The sequence below is a fragment of the Ceratosolen solmsi genome, unplaced genomic scaffold (assembly GCF_000503995.2).
Source record: "Ceratosolen solmsi marchali unplaced genomic scaffold, CerSol_1.0 scaffold28, whole genome shotgun sequence".
In the NCBI taxonomy this organism is placed as follows: Eukaryota; Metazoa; Arthropoda; class Insecta; order Hymenoptera; family Agaonidae; genus Ceratosolen; species Ceratosolen solmsi.
The window spans coordinates 2,907,687-2,924,449 of NW_011948429.1; positions in this window are offsets into that span (position 1 = coordinate 2,907,687).

The following is a 16,763-nucleotide window of genomic DNA, read 5'->3' on the forward strand; positions in this document are numbered from 1 at the left end:
AATATATAAAAATGTGTATAGATAATGTTTAATGTAATATTTAATTGTAGACTTTAATCAGTGACTTTAAATGGCGAATTGGTAATATTTTTACATTCTAGGTAATCATAAATTATTTACAGCCTCCATAATTATAAAATTATGGAACTATTATTATATGCAAATATTATTTTTATAGACGTTCTCATGTAAAAATTGGGCGAATCGATTTTTCAACATTTTTATACCGCTATTTCGCAAAATTATACAAAATAATTCTACTAAAATTATTCTTTAGGTAGGTAATGCGGATTCATATATATCTCATTTTATAAATGTTTCATGTGCAAATGCTTAAAGTTACCCAAATTTTATATTTTTGTAGCATCTCTTAAACATACATGATTTAGATTTGCTTGATATACGAGTGTTTCTCGTGTATTTTTAATACAAAATTTTGTAAATAGTTATGAGAATATAAAGAAAAAGTTTCCTACTATTTATTACTCGTAGGTTCGATAAATATGTATCAATGAATAAAATGCGCGTTTTACTGATCAAGTTCAATGCTTAAATAGTAAAAAAAAAAAAAAATTATTCCTACATGGCATGAAAGTTAAATTAAATTCTCAATCCTGAAATAGGAGTGGAACGACTAGTGAAATTTAACATTTTTCTAGAAGTTTGTCAAGACAGAGTAAACACTTTTCAAATATTTATCCATCGTATTGATTTATTCTGAATATAACAGGCCGTTCACTTCTTACTTATACAGTCGAATTTTCGTTCTAATCTACGAATCGAGGATGTGTGGATCCGTTCCATAATTCAACTCTTGAATACTAAGTTTTCTATTTGTACGATGTAGGTTAATATTGATTTCTAAAGCGATTAACTTATAAAGCATTGCCGATTACTTCTTTCCGTTTTATGTTAATCGGATTGCACTTGGCGAGTTCGGATTAATTATTTAATACACAAACGAGAATATTTTTATTATTTAATATTTAATATCCGTTTTATATGAATAACTCTATGAAAACACATTAATGCTGTTTTCTTTCATAAGCATTCATTTAGTTTTCACAATTGCAATATCATTATTAATAATAAAAATACGAGTCACACGAAGGATTATGAAATATGTAATGCAAATCCACTGTTGACATCATGTCATCTTGGCTGAATGTCATTAAGCGAATATAAGTCTAAAAATTTTCTTAACCATAATGTCTTCATTATTTGCTATATTAAGAGAACTCTGACGTCGTAAATAAGGAAATTTATATATAATTACGCTATACTTTTTACAATTACGATCCCTCTATTATTACAAATAAACCTATGCTATTACAGCTTGGAGCAATAGGATAACGAAGCATTGAAAATTATTATGTTTATGGTTGTAAAAAGTAAGACATATTCCTATACAACTAAGCGCTACTTTAAGACTTCTTTAAAAATTGTAATATAATATCACTGCTGTATTTGCCTTAGGGTAATAATGTAATATGGGAAGATACATTACCCGATAATCCCGTATGAATGAATGAATTATCATTTCTAAAAGCTCAAACTGCTAATTATGTAATAGGTAATAGATGATTGATTTATAATAATTGTACATTGTAATGGCTTCAATGACGTATGAAAATAGCTTTTAATTATATATTAAATGCTAATATTTTCAGTGCGAAACATTTATTTAAACAATATTTAAATCTTTCAATCATAAAAATAATTGAAGTGAAAATTTTTTTAAAACCAAATAATTGACATTCACGCACATTGTCCAATGATTATTCAAATGATACTTTTGAAATATTCATTAAAAATATCGGTCAATAGCGGATTAATACACCATCAAGGACAAGAGATTTTTAATTTTTCATACAATACCATTCACCCATTCACAAACACGTCATACACTTTTAGTTTATTATAGTCTACAATGTGCCATGAAAAAGGGAAGCTTTTTTCACCATCAAAGACTACATTCGAAAGATTTTATTAAAACAACGAATTTTATCATTTTGTATTTCACGAACACTTGATTGGGCCATAATAATCGCTGTCCATCCGTTGTTCCGTATTTTTTCCAATGTATGCACATTTTACAAATTGACTTGTAATTAATTTATGATGAATAACTATGAGAAAAACATGGCTTTTATCCAGATTCAACGTATTAATTTTCTTTATCTTTATCTTTTTATCGTTGTTCATACAATTTCATTTATTGCTAGCATTTTCATTTTCATTGTGCAACAGCAATGAAATATTCTTAATAAAACGTTGTGTCAAAGTGGAATGACTACAATGCGCCGAACTGCCGAGCAATACCTCAGAGGTAATGATATCTTCTCGCCTCACGACATTATAAAAAAAGAGATATTGCAAATAATATTATTTTTATGGGCAGTGCACGTCGGACGATCTTTTACGTGGATTAACAAACTAAATCATCGTGTTATCGTCCTGTGTACGCCTTCGAAACAAAAATGGTTTAATGTCCTCGGAATTGCATGCTGGAATGAACCGCAGATGTGTATAATGAGCAAATGCAAAATTTTCTCTCTCGCACTTTTAGCGGCAAAGCGTTTGTGTAAAGCGCCTCACGTCACAAATCGTCGCCGTCCTCTATTTCGAGAGTCACGAAATTCCTCGGCGCCGTGTGTGTGTGTGCGTGTGTGTGCGTGTGTGTGTGTGTGTGTGTGTGTATTGCTTTTATAAAGGAGGAAAGAAAAAAATCAATTGACGTTACAAGTATTCACACCCGTATGAAATTTCCTTTCGTTATGAAAGTATCGAGGAAGAAAGAAAATATCCTCTTTATAGACTTCTTTATAACCGCTAGAAGGCGTCGATTATTTCAATTTTATGGCTATGCATACCAAATAGAAAAGGATTTCATGGCTTTTTCGTTATTTTTCTTCTTTCTTTAGTTTTTTTTTCTTCTGTTCTTCTCCTTCTTCGCATATTATGTACAAAATTTATTATGTACAAAACGTATTATGTAAAAAAAACTTAATTAAAGGAATGACGGTGATAACGATGTTTCTCATTATAAGTGTATTATAATTAACGAACTACTGTTTTTCTGATAATAATTATCAATCTCAAATAATGGTAAAAAGATTATAAAGGTTTTTGATTTTGGTTTTGGTTTTTTTTTTGTTTTTTGTTTTTTTTTTTTGTTTTTTAAATTTTAATCTTCATTGTCACGCGACACTTATTTGACAAAATTTGGAAATATGTCAGACGAACATGATTACAAAATAACAAAGTTCGTAAATTCTCATTGAACTATCGAAAGTCTCCTTTGCTAATTCCTATAAGTAGTGAAATTTTTTCTCAAAAATCTCCCATAATGGATATTTTATTAGAAGACGTAATAAAACCGGTATGAACTTTTTCAAACTATCGCTTTTTACAACTAAAGAGATTCAGCCACATGTCTGCGTGTTTTATAAGATAAATTAGTGAACCTAATGCCTCGTATAATTGAATCATTATCTGTTGGCTTAAGCGCCCGATAAATGTTGGTTGAGACGTAATTTATATAAACGAAGATAAAAGAAAATCCTCGTTGATGATTTTAATAAATTTTCTACGCAAAAATCGTACAAAGAGAGAGAGAGAGAGAGAGAGAGAGAGAGAGAGTGAGTGAGTGAGTGAGTGAATGAGTGAGTGAATGAGTGAGTGAGTGAGAGAGGCAAAAGCTTCGAAAGAAAAATTCAAAGGCCTTTTAGAAGTAATGCATACTAAAGTCAGTAGAGGCAAAGTGAAATCAAAGTAAAAACGAAAACATGCAGAGAGGCTGTATAAAGTGAAAAAGACTCGTTTGTATGGTTGAGCGTTGCTCTGCACTTTTACGAGTGCGAGATACGTTTCAATGTAAGTGCGTAGGCCTTCCGCAAGAAACTCTGTACTTACGAGATTCGCTTTGTTGGCGCTACTTGATTTCTTAGAGTTTTCTAATTTAAATGATAATTTGATATAATGATGTTTGCCAACATTCGATTTGAACTACAGGAATAATGGCGTATTCGTTTTAAAAACATGTTACATACGACGTATTATGGAATCGCCGTCTAATCTTGATAATTCTTTTATTTTTACTGGTACGAATGTAAACGTAATAGTTGCTATAATACATACCACCGACCCTCATTTGTAGAAAATAAACTTCTATCCCAGTTGCTCTATATATCAGCATGTAATACTAATACCCGAGACTTCTTTGTCTTACATTCATTATGCACATACGGGCATACAAATACTTGAGCATTCTGTGTAGTTTTTGTTCTTCGAAACATGAAAAATGGCAACAAGACATTTAATATAGGCAATAATGAATGCCACTGCGATTAATAAAATAAAGCATTCTTAAATCAAGCTTCTTACGAGTGTTAATATTAAGAATTTTCAATGCTAATAATGTCTTGGCTAATAATTGCAATTATTTGTTTTAGAATAAAGGAAAAAATAAAAAATTTCGCTAATATATATTTAATAATCGTGCCTGTCATTGCTTGAGCATTGTAATTTATAAAATCGCTACTACATACACCAGTGTATGGGATGAAAGCATAATATTATTTAATAATTGTCGGTAATATTAATCTCGATATGCTTATTAAAGGAAATGTACTGTTTGAGAGGAATGAAAGTATTTTAGAAATTTAAATATTAAATATTAAATAAATTTTATTGCACATCAATGGATATTTATTACTCTACTATAATATAACGCGTGCAATGGAGTAAAATTTTCATTTTCATTGTTCCAATGACAATAAATTATCTGAGTAATTTTTCAGCACAATTGTGCCATACGTATTAATGAATATAAAATTTTTAATCAATTTTCAATCGCAAAGCTCGGATTTTTATTTCAACAATGTTAATTTCTATATTTAGCAAATAAATAAACAAACAATTTAATGTCAATGATAATGACGTTAATATGCTATAACTCATAGTCGAGATAAGCATTTTAATACGCAATTCAATAAGTCTTAAACTAAAAACAAATTAGGCTTTGAAGTGCTGACAAATGTCATGAAAATAAAATGGAATGGCACGGGATGCTAATGAGTATTTGATGCCAACGTCTGCGTACGACGAACTTCCTCGTAGAAAACTCGTAATATTTTCCGTCTACTTGCATAATTACTCTGGCTAATTTATAACGAAATAAATCCAATTGGTCCAATCAATGTACAGCGATAAAAAAAAGAAAAAAAAAAGAAAAAAAAAAAGAAAAAAAAGCAAAATAAAGCAAAAAAATAAATAAATAAACCAACGCTATCCTATAAAGCGAAAAAATTGACGGTCAGTGTACGCGAACGCTGGGTGGGAAAAAGAGCAAATTTCACGTTCTTTCCTTATTACACTCCAAGCGACTCACAGTCCATATCCAGTTTTATTGATCAGAAGCTTACCGCACGCAAGGCAAACGACGACTGAATTCTTCAATCGCCCGAGCTTCCAAGTCCTCTACAGCTGAAGAAAGCGCACCTTATCACGGAGCCCGCGGTCATACATCACTAGGTCACCCGATAATCCTCGTGCCTCTACGTAAAGCCACGATCCAACTTGCCGCGCACCCTCGGCGTCTCCCACTAAATCGGCCATCGCCGAATTGACGGAGGTGCCGGATTATCAAAAGATTCGGCGATCCTCGCGAGTCCGTAGGATCCTCCCGGTGCCGAGATCCCACTTGGTGATAGTCGCGAGGGTAGAATGCCGACGACGGTAAAACCCCGCGACCCACGTCCTTGCGATTTTGTCGGCTCCTACCCCGGATGAGGCGTTGGCCCGCGGTCTTCTCGCGCTCCGACTCGCCGCGAATGCCACCTAGGACTGACGACGGCTCGCGCACGTGCGCAAGGAGAAACCGCTGCCGCCCCACTGCGCCCGCTGTCCCCGTGGAAGCGGCGCCGTAGCCTTATCGGGCCGCTGACTCAGCCGCCGAAGAAAGGAGGAACGGGAAGGAGCGGCTAAGGAGCTAAGGAGCGGGGGTGGGGATGAGACGTAGTAGCTACTTACTGCTAGTTCCAGCAATCCTCTCAGGGGTTAAGGGTTAAGGGCCGAGGGCGCGTCCTTGAGGGTGATTAAACGGTGGCCGGTGAGACATCTGGGGTACGCCGGTTTTTCACGAGCAGCTTCCTGGAGAAAGTGCAAGAGCGAGCCAACTGGTTGTGTGAGCCGTATGTGCGCGCCTTTCATTTTACGAGATTCAAAGCCGTTGATAACCGATCGATTGACGCGTATGAAATCGACATTTGGTGGGGGAATGGAAGAATCGGGATACTTTTCCCGACTAGTCGTAACGACAAACCTATTTTTTTTTCTTTTTTCATTGTTAACCTTTTTCTGGAGCTCGGTGTTTCGCGATCGAGGTTTCATTGAAAATTGACGAGATACGCTCGACACTACGAAGTTATAAGTAATTTCCTCTAACAAACGAATCGCACGCATACGGTGAATAATGCATTCCACGTCTCACGCGAGAGTTTTATTTTTATCCGAATGACGGGAGTCTGCTTTTTGTTTTATTAAGATGCCACTTGACGGAAAGGTCGGAGAAATTCCTCTTTCTCCGGCGGTCGAATTCTATTCGTACGAGAGGAAAGGAAGGGCCGGGCTTCCGAATCAACGATTATACAATCTAGCACGAGAGACCTTTCTGTCTTTATTTAATTACATCTAGTTTTTATAGATATTCTAGACATATTAGAAAGTCAATTTTACAGTGGGAGTAGTTTCATTGAATGTAATTTGCTGGATACGAAATGTATCGTAAAAACTAATTTACGAAAGTACACTAGTGAGTTTTTTCTCCAGCATCTTTAAAGAAATAACAAATTTTTCCATTGCTCTTGTTTAGACGACAGTGGCCAAAATAGAAAAAATGATAAAAAGACAAGAAAGGAGAAATGAAAATGTGTATGGTACAGTAGGACCTCGAGATTTTTAATAATATTACGTATGAAAATTATGAAAAGAAAAACAAAGTAGAGAAAGAAATCAAGTAGAGAACGTTAATAATACTAATATACGATGTATTAAAATTTTTAAAAGGCTTAAATACCGGAAACCATTGCAATGATTTATTTACGATACACGCGTCACGATATCTGAAGTATTCAATATTAAATGTCATTTGTGAATTAAATTAAATAGCAGTTAAATTATAACAGTTGACAAAGCAGTTTTCAGCCAATTGATAAAGTATTTTTGACATTTATGCCCCGTTCATAATTATAATCTTCTAACTATAAACTTTTATAACAGACAATTTTTAATCTCAAAGATTAAAACTGTTTTTTTTTTCTACATTATTCTATGCCATTGATATAACGTTTTTATTGTATAATTCATACCGATGTAATGTAACTCCAATCTTAAATCTTAATCAGATATCGAATAATTTGCAGTTTTAAAGTAGCATTTAAGAATAGTCAACCATATGTAGTTTTTTTATTTAAGAACTGGACACGAGGTTTGTAAACGATGTTCTAAAAACAAAAAACAAAAAAAAAAAACAAAAACAAAAAAACTAAACAAGAAATGAAGAAAAATAGATATTATAATAAGAGAATGTGGTTGCGCGCGTTTTACGAGCACTGCATAAATTTAGCATAAATGTCCGATGATTAGCCCATCGAGCGTCCATTATGCTATTGATTTATCTCGACTACTTACGAGTACAATATTAAGTGCAAGCGAGCAACAAATAGGGAACATCGTGAACAATCGTAATTCGTAATTATCGACTCAATTATCGATTAATGTAATTCAAGCCCAATCTCTATTCTTTTATCTTCCGCAGGAAGTGAGAAGGAAATTTGTCGATTGTCTAAACCAATATTTTGAAATACCATCGCCACGGAAATGTTTATAGGAGACGCTAAAATATTTGCTTTCTAATATTTTTTTTGCCATTATTGCGGACAATACGTATGCACGTACTTTTATGCATGTACGTACGCAACGATGAATGGAATATATTTATTACCTCGGCTTAACGAAACTTACGCACTATATATATATATATATATATATATATGTGTGTGTGTGTGTGTGTGTGTATGTGTGGATATCGAGAGCCTAACTCCGTTTATCGGAGCCTCGTTAACGAGATTCTCACAATATGCCTTTTTTGCTATTAACCGCGTTACGGGGCTGCCAACTATATGCCTGTAAAATAGATAGCGAAGCATTGGATTATAAGCGCAACTGATTTATTGAATAAATGTACCAGTAGCCGCTTCCCTCCACTAGCCAACATTCTTCTCATGTGTGTTTTTTTTTTTTTTTTTTTTTAAGCGATAGGCCGTTCCGCTATTTCTATCTATCCATCTATCCCCCAACCGCCTCCGCCCCGGTTCAATCGGATCAAACAAATAGATTTGTCAGTCGCGAGCGCAATTTCATCATCTGACTTTAACTCTCGATTCGAAAAAGCTACCACCGGATTAAGAACGTCGCGCTAAATGTCGACAAAATGGCAATTCCACTTTCTCCTTTTGATTACAAAGATTGAGCAGAGCTTACTCTAAAATTCACACCAAGGCCAATCCTCGATGTAAGACTCTGAGATAAGCTTTCGTTACATCGTCTGTCGCTCACCTGCAACCCTCGACTGCGCACGCCTACTCAACCACCCACTTGGTTACACGCACGCGCGGCAGCACTTATGGCCTTAGGCTAGTGAGCGCGCGCGCGCATATGCATGAACCTAGAGGGGAAGAAAGACGAGGACACTATCGAACCCTCGAATCCACGAAGCCGCGTTTCGTGGTGGCCCCGAGATTCCTCGACGAGAGGTAGGTAATCGTAAAGACGAGCCCAGCCAATACGTACCGATGATAGCGCCGACATTTACGATCTCCACGACGTTTACGTCCTGGTAAACGAGGCCATAAGCTCACTCGCCCTTACCAGGTCGTCACTGCTCTTCGCCACCGCTGTCCGGACGTCGTTCGTTCCAGTCGTGAATAGCACCACCATCACCATCACCAGCACCACCTTCACCACAACTACTACTACTACTACTACTACTACTGCTGCTACTACTACTAATATTACTAATACTACTAATACTACTACTACTACCAACACCATTACCACTACCACTACCACTACTACCACTACCACTACCACTACCACTACTACTACTAATACTACTACTACTACTACTACTACTAGTCGAAAGGACTAATCACTCACGACGAGCGGACCATGACCGACGTTGTGCTCGAGCTGCGTCGAACGCGCACATAGGGGCTCGGGACCTCGTCGTCGTTGGATTACGTCTGTCACCCCTCGCAGAGCGCATGCGCGACTGGTCGATCGCGCGCACGACTGAACCCCCCCCCCCCCCCCCCCCCCCCCCCCCCCCCCCCCCCGCCACGCCTCCACCGTCCCGCCCGTCGATGCCGTCCAGGTCGACCCCGAGCTGCCAAGCTTACATTCGGCTCGACGACGAAGCCCCGAAACGCCACCACGTAGATGCGCAATCGTTACAGGGCTTTCCGGATGGGCGGGTGGGTTGGAGTGGCAAGCGACACGACTCGCGCAATGACATCGAGTGGCCTTGGTAGTGGGAGGTGGCGCTTCATCGTCATCGCTCGCTTCAAGTCGGAGTTCCGAGTCCAGTTGATCGCTCGCGTGAGAAAATGATTGAAAGGGGAACGAGCGCCGGCAGCACGGATCATGTACTTTCTAACTTTTATATTCCGAAAGTAGATTATCTACGACATTGCCAACAGTTTCGTTCAAGCGGATTGAAAAAGCTTCCATATCTGTGAGTGGATATTAAAAACTCGAAAGGATTATTTGCCGCGAGGCAGTCGCTCGCCAATGCTATTTTCCAATAATTAAGTGATTCGAAAGTATTGCTAACGGAATAACGGACGATGCTTATAAAGCTGGAAACAAGAAGCCAAAGAACACCGAGGAGGTCGTATTTCGCTCCCGAGCCCTTTGCAGTTGTAAAATATTCGCGAAAATTGGCCCAATTGTCATAATAAGTAGTTCAGCAACTTTCTAACGAATTCCCTCGATACCGACGCTGCGACTGGTTGTTCGTGCTTTGACGTTGTTTTCACTTCAACACTCGTGATTAATTCTCTTCGCGAATCTGAGAAATCATTGCCAACATCATCATTGACAGCCCGTTTAATGAGAAATTCGCTCGAGCTTTAATAGATAAATTCTATTTAGCCCGTGAATCGGACGAATGTGCATGATGTATGTTAAGCATAATCGTGCGCATAATGAATTTGTGTTTAGTCGATTAAGTAAAAGCTTGTATAATGATTGGTCAATGATAATTCAACGATGTGCTTAAGCTCAAGTATTTATTTGATAATATTAGGTGAAAATAATTGCGATACTCGGTTGTATCTAATCGAGCATTGTCGCCGTAATTTGCAAGACGTTCGCTTTTATTAATAAACATGACGATAAAACGAATAAAACGAGCAAAACACCTACTCCCACAAAGTTTCCAAATATATTCTCGTATTTGTGGGGAATCGTTGCTCGTAATAAGCTTGTAAATAAAGCGCAGCGGTGATTAGCGGTAGCGCAAATGATATTGACAGTTAACTAAATGGCTTGTAACTGCAATATGTAATATATATATATATATATATATGTATATATATATATACACACACGCACACACACGCACCCACCCGCCACCCTCCAAGACCACGTAGACCAAAGTCTTAAGCCTGAAATCTTAAGACTTCATCGATATTTTCATAATATCCACAATAAATATGCCAATTTATGTTTTTATTATTTTTTTTACTTGTTTCCTCCTTACTTCCTTCCATCCTTTTATCCTTTATCCCCTCTAAATATTCTTGTTCCGATTAATAACGAACCGAAAATTGTGCGATGGACGATGTCGTATTAGAAGATGGGAGACCGCAACAAAAGACAATACATTATAAGAATTCACGTCGGTTTAAGCGGTGCGTCATGATATGAATCGAAAGAATTCCAGGAACAAAGAAAATGTTTATCGCCGACAAAATGTTTTGCGCTGTCGCTTGTTTTTCAATGCAAAATCATCGAGTTAACCATCGATGTGCAATATTCGCGACTAGTGTCGCTCTCACATTTAAGAGAATAAAAGGAAAGCATCGATTTTTTTTTTTTTTTTTTTTTTTTTTTTTTTTAAAAATCTCGAAATATTCATAATCCCTCGAAATCCGCGAAAGCGTAAATGCAACGGACTTACTTAAGCAAACTCGAACGAGGCCAGACAATACTGTCGTCCAATGTCAAAATATGATTTTGCCAAATAAAAGAGCGACTACGTTGGGAGTGAAAACATGATGAATAATCAATCAACGATTTCAGATTCCATTCGGTCGTAAGCAGCCGAGAGAAGTCCGTCCCCAATAGATCCCGAGCTTACTTTATCTTCAGATGATGCAGAATATCCTTTAGCGAGGGAGGCTCCTCGTCGCATTCGTGTGCGCGTCGTGAGGCCCCGACCTCGGCAAATGCGCTCGCTTACACAAAGTCAGGAAGCGAACGAAATCGAGAGTATGCGGACAAATGCAGGGGAAGGGGCAGGTTCGACCGGGCCAACGGTGAATTCGTCACGAAAGCGGCATCGGCGCACCCTGCACTCGTTGACATTGTCGGGCTTCGCAGCCCGCCCCGGTGTTTACGAATCCCAGACAATGTTCGGTCGATTTTAAAGGCTGGGAAAAGAGACGCTAAACCCCTCCCCCCTCCTCCTCCCTCCTCCCTCCTCCCTCCTCCTCCTCATCCTCATTCTCCTCCCCCGCGAACGAGCGACCCAAGGACCGACGCTTCTCACTTAGCGCGAAGTCTTACATCGGTGGTTGTGTACGTAACAACCCTCTCGTTTCCACCAAAAGGACTCCCAGCGGGATTAATTTTTATGCGAAAGAAATATGTTTTTAATGGGGCCGCCGCTGGCGAGCCAAAGGGCTTTCGCAAATAACAATATGATCATTTTGACGCATTAATTTACACGAGGCTCGATGAATTACGCTGCTGGAGCGTTTGCTCCTCGGAATCCATTTTTAACGGTGGGTCGTTGCATTTCGGGGCCAAGCTCCCCTCGATCCAAGGCGTTGAGTTCCAGTGGACAAAGCAATGTGTCCACCCCATTATTTTCCCACTACATGTTAAAGAAAGACGATATATCTTTCGAGAGTTGTAGTAGACCGTTTGTAAGGCGACAAGATCTATTTGCGCGTAAATGCACTTTTTACTCTTTCTAGGCGACCGACGAAGATATCTTCTCGAGCAATTCAGTCAAATTCGAAATAGCTCCACCAAACGGAATAATGTCTTTAGTGCCCCACATAAAGTAATTATAATAATATATACGAATATTAATAGCTTGGTTATTTCATTTAGCGTTAGCAGTTTAACCGCGGCTAATGAGATGATGCTGTGGCATAGATACCCGCAATAGGCGCAATATCTTCCTTTCATTACCAAATCAACGAGAGTATTTCGTATATTTATTCATTTGTCGTATAAGATAGAATGAATTTTTCATTTAAAAAGAATGGGAAGTTAATTTTCCATATCTCTCTCTCTCTCTCTCTCTCTCTCTCTCTCTCTCTCTCTGTCTCTACATACATACACACATATATGTATATATGTATATATGTATATATATATATATATATATATATATATATATATATATATATAAATATATATCAGCCGAGGAGCATAAAATCTACTTGAAAAGCATTTCGAAATAATCGCATTATCGATTACAATAGGAGTGAATTTGAATAATCAAGTTATTCAAAATAGATGCCAGTGCTCGCTCATTGTACATTTACGATATATTATCATTCGATGTTATTTTACAAATGTTCGCAATATATTTAAAATACGTTTTTGACATGAACATTATAAAGCGGCTCTTATGGACGCCAAGGAGCGAGGACGACCGTAATTCAATAACTGTATTGACTCACAGTTGCCATCGCACACGGCCAAATCTATAAACAAAATTCTATAATGCCATCCGTTGAATAATAATTCACGGTGTGGCTAAGGTAGGCTAAATTGTTAAATAAAAATTATAAAATACGAGACGAACAACAGTCATGTATCATCGTGAGACAAACGATGATTCAAAGATACCGTGATTACGAGGATACGAGATAGATTCAAAGATACGTGAAATACTAAAAGGGCCGAGCGAACGAACGTCCCCATCGGTCTCCTACGTCCCAACTCCACTCCAATCAACTCGACCGATAATTCATCAGCAATATCCGGAGTCTATCCCGCCACTGTGTCAACTCGATTTTCCGCTAAATAAACCATCTGCGCGTAGTTTAGCCGCGACTCGAGCGCCATCGAGCGGCCACCGTCCTAAGCTCCTATTGATCAGTATACACTGCTCGGCAAAGGAAACTGCGAGATCGTGGAGGAGGAGGCATAACGGGCCTCTCGAGGAAATGAGGGAAAGAAATTTCGGGGAGGCTTCGACTTTTATAGCCCCTTATTCATCTCCCTCCTTCACTTTCGTTTGCCTCGTGCGAGGGTGCGAAGGTTAACTGCTGGGGGATCCGATCCTCGTGCCTGGGTTGCGTAATTTCTTGCTTGCTCGTGCGGTTCGACGCGGACTAAACTCGCGAACGAGCGAGAGCTGTCGGGGCTGCGCGGGGCAAGGATCTCGAATGATCATTCGCCTGTTATGCTCGTGCACGCTCACGCAATTTTACGTTGTTTTTTGCATTCCTCGTTGATAGCGATACGTTACCATACGATAAACCAAGCTCGGGCCATATCTCGCCAAGTGATATATGTTATGTGTGATGCTAATATGGTGCCGGAGCTTTGTGCGAGCTCCTTCAACTTTCTAGCTGTTGCCATAACTTTTCCGAATACACGTTACGGGTCGATAAATACGGTGCTCGCATCCTTTTCCCACCTCGCCGTCCAATCTCTGGGAATAAAGGATCTCTTCTTTACGCTAACTGTCACATAAGACGGGTGCACTTGGAAAAATGACACAAGATAAGATTCTGCTTCGTTGAATTGTTACATATAATTCACGTAGCTTCAAGAAGTTAAGCCTTTAGCTATACAATCCGTAGTCTTATGAAATTCTAAATAAAACAAGCGCTCACGATTAATGAATAGTCGGGTTTGGTGGGGTTGGGGGTTTGGGGGGTTTGGGAGTTTTTTTTTTGGGGGGGGGGGGGGGGGCGTTGTCGGGGGGGGGGAGACCGTTATCGATAAATTAAAAAAATCAACCATTTTATCAGAGAAGTTTATTTTTAACGAAAGTAACACCACAATGTGTACGTGAAAGCCAGTGCATTAATATACGTCATTGTTGGCATGTTGATAACGCTCGTTAAATTACCATAATATTTATTATAATATAATAATTAACTATATACGGTCTAGTTTCATTTGGTGGTGGACGTGACTACGTCAGTTCCTTTTTATTTTCCATTAGTTTAATTATCGTGTAGGTAAAATGTACACAACTATACACAGCTCTTACTACACGGAACTTCACAGGCACAAGAAACTTACACACTTTTATGCTGGCAGTAATTCACTATTCTTTATTTCGCTTCAATATTGCCTTACAAAATGATTATTCGATCAATTATAATTGGACGATTAGTGGAGTGAAACTGTAGTAGACGGGCGAGATTTTCGATTCGTTCGAAATTTTATAAAGAAGAAAAAATACGTATGCTTGGAAATATTGAAATATCAATTATTTTAAAATGACAAGCACTTTTTGTTGGTGGTAATGTTCGCAATTTAACGAAGTAAAAAATCATTTATTTATCGTTGATAGTTTAAATCATTGGTAGACTAGCAAGAAAAAAGAAGAAGAAAAAAAATATATTTTAAAACGGTAATAAAAAAACTTTGTATTCATAAATAATCATTGATCTTTAGAAAAAAAAAACAATGAATTTTAATGAAATTTTATTATATCATTGTAATAATGTGAACAATTGATAATTATTATATAGTAAATATTTTCAAAAAATTGCCATTATCAAAATTTATTATTTATACATTATAAATGATTAGCAATTAAATACTTACGGGATGCGCTAAAAATTATAACGTACAATTACTGACGGCAAATTGCAACGATGAATTGTCATAAAGATCATTATAAAAAAATGATACCAATACATAATTATAGAGAATACGGTTAAATGTTGATAGTTTACAACACTTGCACACTGCACAACAATGGAACATAGTTTTGGAGTATTTTTGTTAAACGGCAATTTAGTGCGACAAAGCCAGTAATAGGTGGCGCTCGTTGACAATGGCCACTCTCGTGATCTCTATTATAAAGCTGTGTGTGTGTGAATTTTTGAAATTTGTATGGACGCGCGTAGAAGCAGGTATTATCAGGCAATTTGTTAGTATATTACTTGTAACTAACGAATCGTCGTTGTCATTAGGATGATATAGGGCTTAGAAGCTTATGTCGTTTTATGGATATGGATTCTCTTCATTAATACAAATTATTTTATATCTTATAAATACAGGATAAATATATTCTTTGTAAAAGAATTATTAAATTAAAAGATTGTCATTAAAAAAGAAAAAAACACACACACACACACACACACACACACACACACACACACACAATTGCTATTCGGATTAATGCTATAATGATAATTTTATACGAATACATTTTACAAAGGTTTAGATAAAATTTAATAAAGTAAAAAAAAAAAAAGAAATTGTAAACTTTCGAAATTGTTGGGAAACTAATTTTCACGTAAAACATTGTGATTCTTAAGAATCGTTGCAACAAAGTATCGATGAGAATCGTTTATGAAACGCATTAAAATTAATATAAGATCGGGCACACTGTATTATAAAAAATATGATATTTGCTGTAAGGGAAGCAATGTGAAGCAAGGATAGCATGATGGAAGTCTTTCTTTGAACAATATTTTACGAATGTATCTTGAGTTTTGTTAACGATATTTTCATAGTTTAAATCAGTACTCGTCGTCCGTTCACACATTATTTACAAAATTGCTTAAATATAATTTTTACATATCATAATGTTAATGCAGGAATCTGCTTTATTATCGTCAGATAAATACTAAGGTATTAAAAGTGTGCTTTTAACGCACACATTTTTTAAATCATACGATTATTGGTGTCTGATATATATATATATATATATATATATTAAAAGCTTCGAGCTTCCAAACGAATGCCTAATTTGCTAGTCGATTATGATTTGCCGATGATTATTAGAAATTGCGATAAATACAAAGATATGATGGCCTGCCATCTGCTTGCCTGCCATAGTTGTTCAATATTCTGAGATCGCTCGATCGGTAATCTCAGCATCACGCTTTCAAATTTATTTCTTACAAAACTAATCCTCCTGAATAATCTTGTAAATCGTATAGTAAAATTGTAATATTACGTCTAACGGATAGCTCACGTTGAATGGGAAATTTTGTTTCGCGCCATATATCTCGAGAAATTTCATAAAAATTCAATATAAAAAAATTGCATACAATTATTTCGGAAGTCAGGGTCAAGCCGATCAATGCAATTTTCAAGCACTTTTCATTAGCATGACAATGGCCAATAAGCATTTCAAAGAAACATTTAAATACTCGAATTAATGTCGTATGATTATATAATTCATTTTAATGCATGGAACGCGAACTAAAATAGCGTTGCGTTCTATTTTACAAAGCAAAACCACGTCAGCATCGCATCGTGAA